Source organism: Elaeis guineensis, chromosome 12, assembly GCF_000442705.2.
Source record: "Elaeis guineensis isolate ETL-2024a chromosome 12, EG11, whole genome shotgun sequence".
Lineage (NCBI taxonomy): Eukaryota > Viridiplantae > Streptophyta > Magnoliopsida > Arecales > Arecaceae > Elaeis > Elaeis guineensis.
In genome coordinates, this window is record NC_026004.2 from 88,192,246 (window position 1) to 88,206,989 (window position 14,744).

Genomic DNA, 14,744 nt, shown 5'->3' on the forward strand with positions numbered 1-14,744 from the left:
AACCTTAGGTCTAACCCAATTATGGACCTAATCCATCTAACCCATTGACCCACAAGTTTATGCAATTGTCTTAGGTCTTAATTCACAATTCTAGACCTACTAGACAATACTTAATTCTTTTAATTAAGTATTTGGGCTGATGGATCAGGGTTTGGTATTTTGAAAATAATTTTTAAATTTGAAAGGTTTTATTTTCTGTTCACCAAACATGTTGACTCATTTCACAAATAGATCAGCACATTTCATAAATAGCAATCCTATTGCTAAATACATAATAGAAAATAACTCAATCAAAATAAATCATAAATATTCTTTTAGATCTAATCTAACACATCCATGATACACTTTATAATTGAATCTTTACAATTAAGTCCTTTTGCTGCTTCATCTGTATGGGATATAATTGCAGCGGCACCCCTACCATCATAGGAGATCCCATCGAATGGGAGGAGAGGGCCTTTAAACCCAACTTTTTGTCTATAACCGGACGGCCATGGCAACCAATCCAATTCGATTACTTGCTACTTAGATCATGTATATCTAAATATACCAATTTTAAAATTCAAATTTCAAATTTTAAATTTTAAATTTTAAATTTTAAATTTTAAATTTTGAATTTCAGATTTCAAACAAATTTCAAATTTCAAATTTCAAATTTTTGAATTTTTGAATTTCAAATTTTGAATTTTAAATTTTGAATTTCAAATTTAAAATTTCAACCAAATTTCAAATTTTAAATTTTTGAATTTCAAAATTTTGAATTTCAAATTTTAAATTTTGAATTTTAAATTTTAAATTTGAAATTTCAACCAAATTTTAAATTTTAAATTTTTGAATTTCAAATTTTTGAATTTTGAATTTCGAACAACTTTCAAAATTTAAATTTTAAATTTTAAATTTTAAATTTTAAATTTAAACTTTTAGATCACAACTTAATCTATGCATGCAAATATATATATCATATCTAAGAACCTGGCTCTGATACCATTTTATGGAAAAAATTTAGTGTAGGGATAAAATGATAATTTTAAAATTTTTTCAAAATTATAATTTTATAGTAAAAATTATTAATTAATCTAATTAATTAATAAAAATTTATCCTACACTAGGATCTAAATATGATATATAGCATGCATGCATTTAAATTTGAAATTCAAATTTGAATAGTAAATACTTTACTGTAATGTGTTCAGAACACAATACCTTTGTGCAAGTAGTAGATCACCACAATCTGATCACTGTTGAAAGAGTCTGATCATCACGATGTAGCCACACAGCATGTCTGGTCTCTGTGGATCCTCCACATGAAGCTCCCGATCTGATCGACTCCTCACGAGTGCTAGCTCATTGTAGAGTCCTTTCGACGGTCGATGCTGATCGAACTCCTTCGATCGATGTCTGTCGATTCTTTGGATATTTTAGATCATCAGCAGACATGCTTGAGAGGATGTTGAAGATCTTCCTAAAATTTGGTGGGCTCACGACACTCATAGCTCACCTTCTCACTTCCCGAACTCCAGACTGAAACCCTGAAAAACTCACTGAAACCCTGCGTACACTTTTTCTTTCTTTTCTTTCTTTTTCTCTCGGAAGGATATAGACCTTCACCTTGCACACAAGGATTCCTCACTACCCAAATTTTCTCTCCAAAATTTTTTTTTCACACGCCCCACTCTTCTCCTCCTTTTAAAACAATATCAAACATTTTATCCACGTGAGAGGATAAAGATGAGTAATTGCACATTTGAATTCAAATCAAATTTTAAATTCAAATGGAAACCAATTTATCCCTATCCACTAAGGGCATGAGAAGAGGAGGGCATGGCTTAATTTGTGGATGAGTAATTTTATGAGAAACATTTTCTCATATAATAAATGAGGCGCTAAAAGAGGATAAGGTCAAGGCGCTAAGATTGGTTGCTCATTCAAATTCAAACTTTGTTTTGAATTTGAATGGCCAACCAATCATCCTTATCCACTCATTTGGTGCATTAAAGTAGGGCGTGAGGAGGGCTTTGCGTGAGAAAAAATTCATGAGAACTTCCTTCTCGTGAATTCAAATGGGCGCAGTGGAAGTGAGGTGGCGTAGGGAGAATGGATCAAGGTGGTTTCATTATTTAAACCAACCTAATTGAACCAAATAAGTTAGGCCCAATTAGACTAATTTAAATTCAACTTAATTAGGCTCAATAAAATTTTAATCAAATCAAAAATTGATTAAGCCCAACCCCTGACCAAATTAGGGACCAAACCATCTCGACGATTAGGTCAACTCTTAACCTAATCGGGTCAAATCCAACTGAATCCAATTCAATTGGATTTGATCCAAAAATAATTACTCAATAAAATTGAGTTAATTAGTGATCAAATCACTAATTAAACCTCTCATAAATATTGAGTCCAAATTTGATGGGTAATCGGGCATTAGAATTCATCGATATGTAACCCTGATCGAAGAGTCCCAAACCAGTGGGACTCTTGACCCCGGTACCCAAAATATGTGGGACTCGTGATCAGAGAATCCTGATTTTCGATCACAGAGTCTCAGATACGTAGGACTCATAGTCTACAAGCATTAGGACTCTTTATCAGCCATCAGATCAGATAGGAACCTCTAATGTGTGTGACCCCGCAGGTTCGAACCTAAGTCGGTAGCACAGGAACCAATTCCTGTACTAATCGAAGTGACCATCTAGCAATGGTACCCGATGATCGGATAGGTCGAATAGTCACAATCGCAATACTCAGAACCTACATGAATATGGTTACTGTATAATTCATCTTTTTGACCTCTGTATTTAGAACGACTCAGGGTTAAACTGTCCACCTTGATTAGATCATCCGAATCATGCTCAACTCAAACAGTCCTGTGACTTTTCACAAAGACTACCCTGGCCAAAATTTTGCTAAATTGAAATATGACTGTACACAGCTCCTGAACTAGAGTGGTCAATCTCATCTTGACACACGCACCGACAAGTCAAGTACTTGACGACACCCAACAACCTTCCATCACTGAATTAGAAATTCAGGTAGTCCAGTGCCTAAGTGCAGTGAGTTGCTTGAAAGTCACCATGGCGGTCTCAGGTCAGAGGGATATTTATACCCATATCCCATCAGAGCAAATCTTGACAGCAGAGATAGCTCTGGAGTCGATCACATTCAGTACAGATGTACCCTTACATCTCACCTGTATGCCATACCAGTATCTCCACACTCCTTGATTAAGAAGACAACCAACCTATATGGTACACAATGACCTATGCTCGATAAATATTGTTGTCCTTGATAACAATGTATTATTTGGTCACGAACAGGTTTAAGGACTAAACGATAAATCCTCTTTTATCGAGTCTAAATAGTCTTAAGAACTTCACCACAATACAGGAGTTCATTAGAAGATGATAATTTGTGATGAAAAATATCAAAATAATTTTTATTTATTTATGATTCATGTACTAATACAATAAAGAGCACAACCGTCAACAGGCTGACGATTGACTTTGGGACACTATTCCCAACAATTAGATCCCATAAAGAAGAATACAAAAGGAAGAACTTATTTTTTTACAAAATTTTAGATCTTGAAACCCTAGGTTTGTTATATGCGATACAAAGTTGTATGAAAAATAAAATATTTAATCCATATGATTAAAATTATTTTAATCAAGAGAAAATAAAATCTCGAATCATAATAAGTTTAGATATGATCTATAAAGATGTTTATGATTGATTTTATTTTAGAATTATGCAAGATTTTTTAGATCTGAAACGTGCTCACATAATTACTGAGCTGATCCAGTTTTGAATTGAGTTAACCCGATCCCCTTATGTAGCCGGCTCAATGTTAATTGAGTCGATCCAGTTTCAGAATAAAAAAAATTTACATAATATTTATTATAAATTATTTATAAAATAAAAAATTAAAATTATTTCAAACCTAAATCTATGTTAATGCTAAACTTAATTGAGAATTAAGTGAAGAATCGATTAGATCTAGAATCGTGAATAAAAGATCTAGTGTCATTCGCATAAAATTTGGAGGTATGGGTTAGCTCAAATCAGATTCTCTTAATTGGGTTAGATCTAAGGTTAGAATCAAAGAGGTAGTAGATTATATAGAGAAATTGATTAAATCTAATCAAATATTGAATTAGATTAAATCAAGATTTCTCTAGAACCAATACAATAATTGTAGATAGTCAAGTCTATATCTTTGATTAGACTAAATAGACCTTGATTGTGGCTCAGTGGTTGAATTCAAATTATTAGGCTGGTCAAATCAAAACTAGTTAACCAATTAGTGTTTGAGGTAAGTTTGGCATTTCAACCAGTAATTTTTAATTGGGAGCAGCTTACCTGACCATTTCGATGGTGTCTAATTTATCTGATCAATTTGATGGATTATGTCTTAATTAGATCGCTAAGTGATTCGAGTTGACCCATGCCATTAAGGTTGATCAGTATGATTGATCTAGGTGCCAGTTCGATCAGCATGATCCTAATCTGATTAAGTGACTTGGTGAAGTCAGTAGGAGGATTGTGGTCTACTGATTGATCTCTTCTTCTCTCTTCTCTAGATTAATTAAATTCTCTAAATTATTAGATTTATAAAATGAGTTAGTTATGGAGATAACTGGATCATAGCCTCCCATTAAAGTGAATAATAATGAGTCCATTATTTTTGATTGAGATTGCAAGCGCCATCCGTCTGGTATTCTCTCTGAATGATGGAATTATCATTCATCATATGATGACTCTGTTGTACTATCTGATGATGGTTGGGTTGATCGAGCCATCCTCGAGTCTGATCATTCATTAGCTAGAATCACTGAGTAGGTTCATGTTAATGGTTTGATTTAATCAAAACTTTCAGTGGAGGCCCATCGCCTACTGAAATAAAATTTAGGACTAAATTAACTAAAATTTATTGAGAAAAATAATTGGTTAAGAACCTACCCATAAGTGCATATGGATTAATCAAGCCATCTTCGGGCTTGTATGCAATCTGTGTAGATTCTAGTACCCGCTAAGGGATTAAAGTAATTCCTCGAATTGGAGGTTGAGGCTACCAATTCAAATAAAATAGTGAGAGAACTTTTAGACTAAAGTCCAAGTCTTTAGGCTTAATCAATTCATAAACATTGACAACTTGTGTTTTTCTTTCAGTTATGGCTAGATATTCGTTGCTTCATTTACTGTTTGACAGTGACTTGTTTATAGGACCCAACTTTGATAGATGGTATCGAAAGTTGTAAATAATTTTAGAGCATGAATGGATTTTAAATATGATTATGGATCCAATATCTGATGTTTCCACATCCAATATACATGATGCAATCAAAGGTACTTATCAGAAGTAGCCAAATGATCATATCACCGTGTGGTATTTTTTGAGAGTAGTAAAGAACACAAATTTAATTGTAAATTCAATAATACTCAGTGGGAGAAAATCTTTCAAATATTGAAGTTCTTTCAGACCTTTGAAGATGTGTCTTCAGTGAGACAACAATCTTTTGAGAAAAAAAAAGATGCAAGAGAGTCGTGCTTGAGCTGATGAGCCCGAACTGATAAAAGAGTTTAAGATTAACCTAGTCTGACAGAGTCTCTTGACCCGAACAGGCCAAGAAAGAAAATTCAGTAAAAGATTGCTGGATAAGGTACTTATATGATAACACCTTGTGATTTCTCTATCTGTGACACTACTACTTGAATATTGGATATCGAAAGTCCATACAAATTGTTGCAATGACTTTAGGTTAGTAGAAAGTTTGAAAATAGCAAGAGGTTCCTAAACATTAGAGATGGAAGTTATGTTCCAATCTTGGTTTTAAGAATCGTCGAGCTTATTTTCAATTCTAACAATGTCGTTTTAGTGATTGTCACTATTATCTAATGATTTTGTGATATCATTATGAATGATGTCAAAATCATGTGGATAACTAAGAAATGATATTTACACAGTCCGTTAGTATACTATACACAACAAACAAACTCCTTAGAGTAGATAATGTTATGGAAGTCTACCTTTGACAATTTAGGCTCGATCATATAAACAAGAATAGGATCAACAGCAAATAATTTTTGAAGTCAATGATTGTGAATCATTATCAACCTATCAATCCTATCTCTTTAGTAAGATGGCCAAATCATCTTTTGCTAGAAAAGATGAACGAGCCAATCATGTTCTGAGTGTGATACATACTGATGTATTGGATTTACATATTTATCATAAATTTAGATTATTTAAAATATTTAAATAACTTTTTAATAAGATAAAAAAATAAACTGAGAAGAGCATTGAAACTCTTCGATCAGACCAAAGAAAAGAATATCTTTTCAATGAGTTTTTGACATATCTAAAAGAGAATAGGATTCTCTCTTATTGGAATCGACTTTGTTAGATATAATTCGATTCATGATGGGGTTTACAAGTCTGTCAATCTTCTTTTAGGGTTATGCTCTTGAGACTACTTATTATGTTCTGAATTAGATTCTGAATTAATCAGTCGCAAGGACTCTCTATGAGATATGGGCTTGGCGTAAGCCAATACTTTCTTATCTTTAGATTTAGGAGTGTTTATTTTATGTCAAGCATTTGCAAACTGATTAGCTTGGATCCCTGTCCTATAAATATTATTTTATAGGGTATCTCAAAAAATTTAGAGAATATTACTTCTACCTTATTAAAGAACAAAAGTTATTTGGCATTTCTTTTAGAAAATAAGTACCTTGGTGAAGGAACTGATTCCTTTAATGTAAAACTTATGAAGTTTGACAGATAGAAGAATTGATATAATCTAGTGAACCCATAAAATCAGATTTGATTAGATCAAACTCGAAACTTATTGTAGAGGCACCATTAAAGAGATCTGGTAGAGTACCACATCCATCGGATAGATACTTTAGTATCTTGATACGGAATGTGATCCTGTTGAACTCAATGAGAACAACAAGGATGTAATCATGTATATGGATGTCATGCAGAGGTCTGACTCTGATTAATGACTTGGAGCCATAGAGTCTGAAATGAAGTCCATAATGGTCAATAGTGTATGGACACTCGTTGATCCACTAGAAAGGATAAAGCTCTGATGCGTAGTCGTTGATAGCACCAAAAATAACTCTACTCACTACGTAGATAGGATGAGTCGAGATCGTATCCTCAAGGATCTTGGGCTAAGTTGAGATTGCAAAATAAAAGAAAGAAGCATTATTTTTGATTTAGAAAATAAATTATCTTAAAATTGATGTTATTAGAAAATAAAGAGCTTAGGAGTTTTGAATTAATTTTGTACTAGCAGAGTTGTATCTCTTTTTCTTAATTAAATAGATGCGATTAATCTTAGGAAAAATATCTATCTTTCCTCGGCAAGCTCCGTATCCGTAGATCACGGCGCGTCTCCGAAAAGTACTAGATAAATAACTCTTTTTTCCTCGGCACGCCCCGTATCCGTAGATCACGGTGCGTCTCTGGAAAGTAAAAGTTATTTCTAATATTAATCTAACAAGAAAGCATAAATAAAAGCATATGAAGGAGAGCAAATAAAGAACTCATGATGATTTAAATAAAAAGCATAATCTTTATTGCATATAAAGAAATACAAGAAAGTTTAGAATAATAAACCATCTCTGTGTCGTTACAAAATTTCTTCTCCACTCCCGAGACTGCTAGCCTAGCTGCTCATGAAGTAGTCACTTTCTATCCCTCTATGCAAGGCTCTAGAAGAATTTCTGGGCTCCCCCTCCAATGGGAGTACAAAAGCCTTTTTATAGGTGTTAGGAGGGAGGAGTTTTATAAGATTTTTTGATGTGAGACTAAAAAAATGCTAAAGACTAAAAGATAGATGGATGAGATGGAAAGATCACAAATAAATAAAGAAAATACAACTCTTTCCTCTTAAAATATTTTTAAATATTAATTTTCTTCCTTTAATAAGCATATGTTCATCCGCCATCAAAAACTCCCTGCGAACCCGCCTGCCGCACGCCCGCTCGCCACGCGCCCACACCCGCGCGATGCCGCACCCGTGCCCGCGCTCACACCCACGCCGCGTCCGCACCGCATCCACGCTCACCCGCGTGCCCACGCGCTCACGCGCGCCTAGGAACAGCGTGAACACTGTCTTTTTTATTCTAATTCCAAAAAGAAACTTTTGTTTCTTCACAATGACATCTATATTCTTTTTGAATTCCTTGCATAGTATCTTCATTTTCTATAATACCATATGCATCTTTTTTTTATTTTAATTTTATTTTAAGTCTAATTTTTTTCAAATTTGAGTCTTTTTGATCTATGAATCAGACTCTTTGTATCGACGAGTATCTTTCCTATAAAATATAAAATGAAGCATCAAATTCTTAATAAATAAAATAAATTAAATATAATTTTTTACTTTAAATAACTTAAATTAAGTGTTTATCATATCCTCCAACTTGAATTTTGCTCGTCCTCGAGTAAAATAGATATATCAGCATTGTGTACCGACTCGGTTTTGAATCAAAAATTAGGTTAGGCATCCCAAAAGGTAGATAATATCTGGTCAGACCATTAAAGAGATATTTTATTGGATTATCAATTTGATCCAATTAGTGGCTGAGTATTAACTAAAAAAATTTCAAGAGCTTTTCTTTCACCAACTTCTCACTTTACTCTTTAAATCCTCTAACTTAATGGGAAAGAGGTTTATTATCTTCTTGCAATTTAGTCCCCTTTTTTTTTTTTTTTTTAACATTGCCTACCTTTTTACGTGAACCACAATGCTTACTTAGGCGAAAGGGCCCGGTTACTCAATAGGAAACCAATATTTTTTTTTTTAAAGTAAATTTTAAGAAGAATTTTTGCATACCTCGATCTTTCCACCTAATTTCTCATGAAGCAGATTCTTTATTTAGATCAGTAAGATGAGGGTTGTAGAATCACTCCTAAAATTTGATCTAGTATAAACCCTACCATTCATTGGGTTTTCTTAATAATTTATTCCTCAGTATCTCTAAAATTATCTTGACCATTAATCATTTATTGTTTAGGATGCCTAATTGACTCTTAATCAAAATAAAATTTGGATACACAAAACTAATTATTTCTGACCATATTCGAGGATTTGATTAATTTTCTTCCCCCCCAACTTAATCTATATTGTCCTCAATGGAGTAGGAAAGCAAAGAAAATAAAAGGAGAGAGTGTACCTGGGATAATTTTGCTTCGAAAGTTGAAGATAGCTTCATTGATTAATAAGCTCTTGTTCTAAATTTCTGTAGCTGCGGTAAAGTAAAAAAATATGAAATCGTTGGGTTACCTCCCAACAAGCGCTAGGTTTTACGTCTTCAGCCAGACTGAATTGAGTATTATGACGATTTTGGATCCACTAAATCAACAGATTCAATTAATTCTCCATCACTAATTCCATCTATGTAAGGTTTCAATCGCTGACTGTTCACTTTAAAAGTGTTCCCCTGTTTAGGATTTTTGAGTTCTATAGCTCCATGAGGAAATACCTGAGTTATAATGAAAGGTCCGTCCCAATGTGAGTGAAGTTTTTCAGGAAACAAATGCAACCTAGAATTGAAGAGCCAAACTTTTTGATTAGGCTCGAACATTTTTTGTGCAATGAATTGATCGTGGTATGCTTTAGTTCGAGCCTTATAAATTCTGACACTCTCATACGCTTCATTGCGTAGCTCTTCAAGTTCATTTAATTGAAGTCTCCTATTGAAATCTGTATTTTTCATATCAAAGTTAAATTACCGTATGGCCCAAAATGCACGATGTTCCAATTCCACCGGCAGATGACAAGCTTTTGCGAATACAAGTCGATAAGGAGACATTCCTATGGCTGTTTTAAAAGCAGTACGGTAAGCCCATAATGCATCGTCTAAGCGAAGAGACCAATCCTTTCTATCAGGCCTAACCGTCTTTTCTAGGATATGTTTAATCTCCCTATTTGACACCTCTACCTGATCATTAGTTTGGGGGTGATATGGTGTGGACACTTTGTGTGAAATATTATATTTTTTCATAAGTACTTCAAAATGTTTATTCGTAAAATGAGTCCCTCCATCACTAATGATCACCCTTGGGAAGCCAAATCGACTAATGATGTTTCGTTGGATAAAACTAGTTACAATTTTATTATCATTAGTCCGTGTAGCTATTGCCTCCACCCATTTTGATACGTAATCAACTGCCACCAGAATATATTCAAATCCAAATAAGGCTGGAAAAGGTCCCATGAAATCAATCCCCCAAACATTGAAGATTTCTACTACTAAAATGGGGGTCAACGGCATCATATCCTTCTTGGATAAATTTTCTGTTTGCTGACATCGCAGACAACTTCGACCAAATTCATGTGCATCCTTAAAAAGTGTTGGTCAATAAAACCCACTCTGCAGCACTTTTGCTGTAGTTTTTCTTCCACTAAAATATCTCCCACATGTCGAAGAATGGCAAAAAGTGAGAATGCTTTGGAATTCACTCTCGAAGACACAACGGTGAATAACTTGGTTAGGACAGTATTTGAATAGTTCAGGTTCTTTCCAGAAATAATGTTTAATTTACGAGAAAAATCAATCCTTTTCTTATTTTGTCCAGTGAGAAGGTACTTGTCCTATTGACAAGTAATTGACAATATGGGCAAACCATGGAGGACGGCTAGAGGAGATTGCAAAAAGTTATTCATCAGAAAATTTTTCTTTGACCTCATCTATGCCTATCGTGTGTTCAACTAAGATCCTGGAGATATGATCAGCTACCACATTCTTAGAACCCTTCTTATCTCGGATTTTCAGATCAAATTCTTGTAAAAGAAGGATCCATCTGATCAAACGCAGTTTAGTATCTTTCTTTGAGAGGAGATGTTTCAGAGCCGCATGATCAAAGTAAACTAGAACCTTAGACTCTAACAGATATGAGCAAAATTTTTCAAGGGCGAACACTACTGCTAGTAGCTCTTTTTCTGTTGTGGTGTAGTTTAATTGGGCATCGAAAAGAGTCTTGCTAGCATAATAGATCACATGTGGCTCCTTATTGATTTTTTGGCCTAAGACGGCACCTATTGCAAAGTCAAAGGCATCACACATAATCTCAAATGGAATAGATCAGTCAGGGGGTTTTATTATGGGTGCTGTTGTCAGGGCTGTTCGTAATGTGTTGAATGCTTTCAAACAGTCTTCGTCAAAGATAAATGGTGTATCCTTAGCCAACAGATTGCACAAGGGTCTTGAAATCTTGCTAAAGTCTTTGATGAAGCATCTATAAAATCTGGCATGACCTAAGAAGGATCGTATTTGTCGGACCGAAGAAGGAGGTGGTAGTTTTGAAATGACCTCAACTTTGATTTTATCTACCTCGATCCCTCTTTCAGAAATAATATGTCCTAATATAATTCCTTTTCGCATCATGAAATGGCTCTTTTCCCAACTTAGGACAAGATTTGTCTCCATACACCGTTTAAGAACTTTGGAAAGATTATGGAGACAATCCTCAAAGGTGGTTCCAAACACAGAAAAATCATCCATAAAAATTTCAAGATATTTATCCACCATATCTGAAAAAATGATCAGTATGCACCGTTAAAATGTAGCGGATGCATTGCAAAGCCCGAACGGCATACATCGAAAAGCGAAGGTGCCATAGGGGCAGGTGAAGGTAGTCTTTTCTTGGTCATCCGGAAATACAGGTACTTGATTGTACCCTGAATAATCATCAAGAAAATAGAAAAAACTTTGTCCTGCTAACCGTTCTAAGATTTGGTCGATGAAGGGCAATGGAAAATGGTCTTTCCTAGTAACGGCATTCAGTTTTCTATATTCTATGCATACTCGCCATCCAGATGATATGCAAGTGGGAAGCAGTTCACCTTCTTCATTCTCAACCACAGTAATACCTGATTTCTTAGGTACTACTTGAGTGGGACTGACCCATTTACTATCGGATATAGGGTAGATGATTCCAGCATCTAACCACTTTACCACCTCTTTCTTTACTACTTCACGCATGTTTGGGTTCAATCTCCTCTGCATATCTCGATGGGGTTTGGCATGTTCTTCAAAATGAATATGGTGCATGCAAAGGGAGGGGTCAATTCCTTTTAAATCGGCAATGGACCAACCGGTAGCCTCTTTGTGTTCCTTCAGAATACCAACCAATTGTGCTTCCTGATTAGGGGTCAAGTCTAATGCAATGATTGTCGGGAGGGTGTCATTGAGTCCTAGAAATACATACTTGAGCGTAGCAGGAAGAGGTTTCAATTCTAACGTAGGTGGTGATTCTAAAGATGGGACTATTGGTGTACTGGCTAATGTGGGCAATGGCTCATACTTGATTGTCCATGGAGGAGTGGTTTTATCGTGTGGTGTATCCAATAAGATGTTAACTTCTTTCATATATTCCTCAAAGTCACACACTCCAAAGTGAGCCAAGCAAGTATCTAAAGGGTCTGGTGCTAGAATTATGGGTGTTGCATCTTCTATAATATCTTCTAGTGTATCTACTTCGAAGCAACTATCCATTGATGGTCCTTGGAAAGTACCAAACACATTCAGTCTTAATTTCTTATTCCCAAACGATACGTCCATGACTCCTGTCCTATAATTAATGCATGCATTTGCCATAGCTAGGAAGGGTCATCCTAAGATAATGGAAATTTGTCTGGGATTGCCACTTAATTCCATATCGAGAATCAGAAAATCAACTGGAAAGTAAAACTCATCTACCTTGACCAAGACATCCTCAAGCATTCCACGTGGTTTCTTAATTGATCTGTCGGCTAACTGCAGTGTGACTGATGTGAGTTTCAATTCTCCGAATCTAAAAAGTTCATACACCGAACTAGGTAAAAGATTCACACTTGCCCCTAAATCCAGAAGAGCTTTTTCAATATGATAATCTCCTATAACACAAGAAATGATGGGGGCTCCTGGGTCCTTAAGCTTTGGAGGAGTAGCATGCTAGAAGACAGAACTATCCTATTCAGTGAGACGTACTTTCTTTGAGATTTGTGATCTAGATTTATATTTTTGGGTATACAAATCCTTCAAAAATTTGGCATAAGCAGGGACCTGTTTGATTGCGTCTAGAAGGAGAAGATTAATTTGAACTTGCTTAAATAATTCCAACATCTCATCGAGTTTTCTTTCCTTTTTATCTACAGGAATAGGGGCTTTCAGGGCATCCAGAAATGGGGCTTTAGGCAAGTAAGATGATTCCAGTGCAGTTGGTTCCTTCTCTATTTTCAAGTTCTCCTTATTCTTGGGTGATTTGACTTCGGTTAGAGGTTTAGGGTCGGTCTCATTGGTTTTACTAGTGTATTCAATGACCTTCCCACTTCTCAGAGTCATGATTGATTTGGCATGTTCAGAAAAAACTTCTGGGGTATTAGAGCTCTCAATCGCAAATTGCCCTCTTGGGTTGCTCTCGGGTTGGCTAGGTAATTTTTCTCCTTCCCTTCTACTGAATGCAGTCGCTAGTTGACCTATTTGGGTCTCTAGCTTAGCAATAGATTGTGTGTGGGAGTTAAGGGTCTGAGTGTTGACTTCTAATCGTTCTAGTACTTTCAGAACTTTTTTCTCAAAAGCTGAGCTGTGACCAGTAGTAGATGGTTGAGAAATATTTTGAAATTGATGGTATGGTCCATGCCTATATATTGGGTCTTGATATTGAGGTCGAGGTGTGGCAGGATCAACCACTGGTTGTGGTCTCCAGGAAAAATTTGGATGGTTTCTCCAGCCGGGGTTATAAGTGTTCGAATATGGATCGTTTCCTGGTCTGCGAGCTTGTTGGACTTGAGCTTGCTGAACCTGCTCGTGCACAAATTCAGGAAATTGAGGTGCGGCTGGGCATTCACTAACAAAATGGTTTGGACTTGCACACAATGCACAAACTTCTTGGATTGGGTTAGGTGGAATCGGAGATTGTCCAGTATTTAGAAGACGATCTAATTTTTGGAACAATTCATCTACCTTATGATGGATATCTATGGCATTTCCTACTTCATATATTCCACCTCTCTTTGGGTTTAACATGGGTTTATCTCTAATAGAGGCAGACATATGATGTAATGAATTTTTACTTAAAATTTTAAACAGTTGTCATGCCTCATCCTCACTTTTCAGCATGAATGTCCCATCGCATGATGCATCGATCATTTGTCGATGTCTTTCAGAGAGCCCATCATAAAAATATTGGATTAACTGCCACTTGGGTACAGTATGGTGGGGATATTTTCTAATAAGGTCCTTTAATCTCTCCCATATTTCATGAAATATTTCTCCATCTAATTGGGAAAAACTAGTTATGGCTTTCCTTATTTGATTAGTTTTTTCTATGGAAAAATATTTCTTGAGAAACTCTCCTTGCAGCTGGTCCCAGGTTGATATAGTCATGGAATCCAAAGTATGTAGCCAGTATTTGGCTTTGTCCTTAAGTGAGAAAGAAAATAATTTTAACCTAAGAGCATCATCGAAGAAGTTGTGAATTTTGACAGTTGAACATATCTCAAGAAATTCTTCAAGATGTTTATAAGGGTCCTCATTACTAAGTCCATAAAATGAAGGTAACATTTGGATTATACTGGACTTAATTTCATATTGAGTGGCCTCCACAGGGGGCACTTGAATACAAGGAGAGTAGGTATATGTGAAGGGAGTAAAGTACTCCTTCAATTGCTTGGGTGGATCATTCTCCTGATTTCGGTCCATATTTTTACGTTTGTTGGCTCTAAAGGTTCTTTCTATTTTTGGAT

General features: G+C 35.3%; 1 non-coding gene across 1 annotated transcript; it reads left to right on the top strand.

The window, feature by feature from the left end:
* The first annotated feature begins 14,207 nt into the window (after positions 1 to 14,207).
* On the top strand, positions 14,208 to 14,313 carry LOC140853057 (small nucleolar RNA R71). Its single transcript, XR_012136135.1, has one exon. It is a non-coding gene; the product is annotated as a small nucleolar RNA R71 (small nucleolar RNA).
* Positions 14,314 to 14,744: the final 431 nt, after the last annotated feature.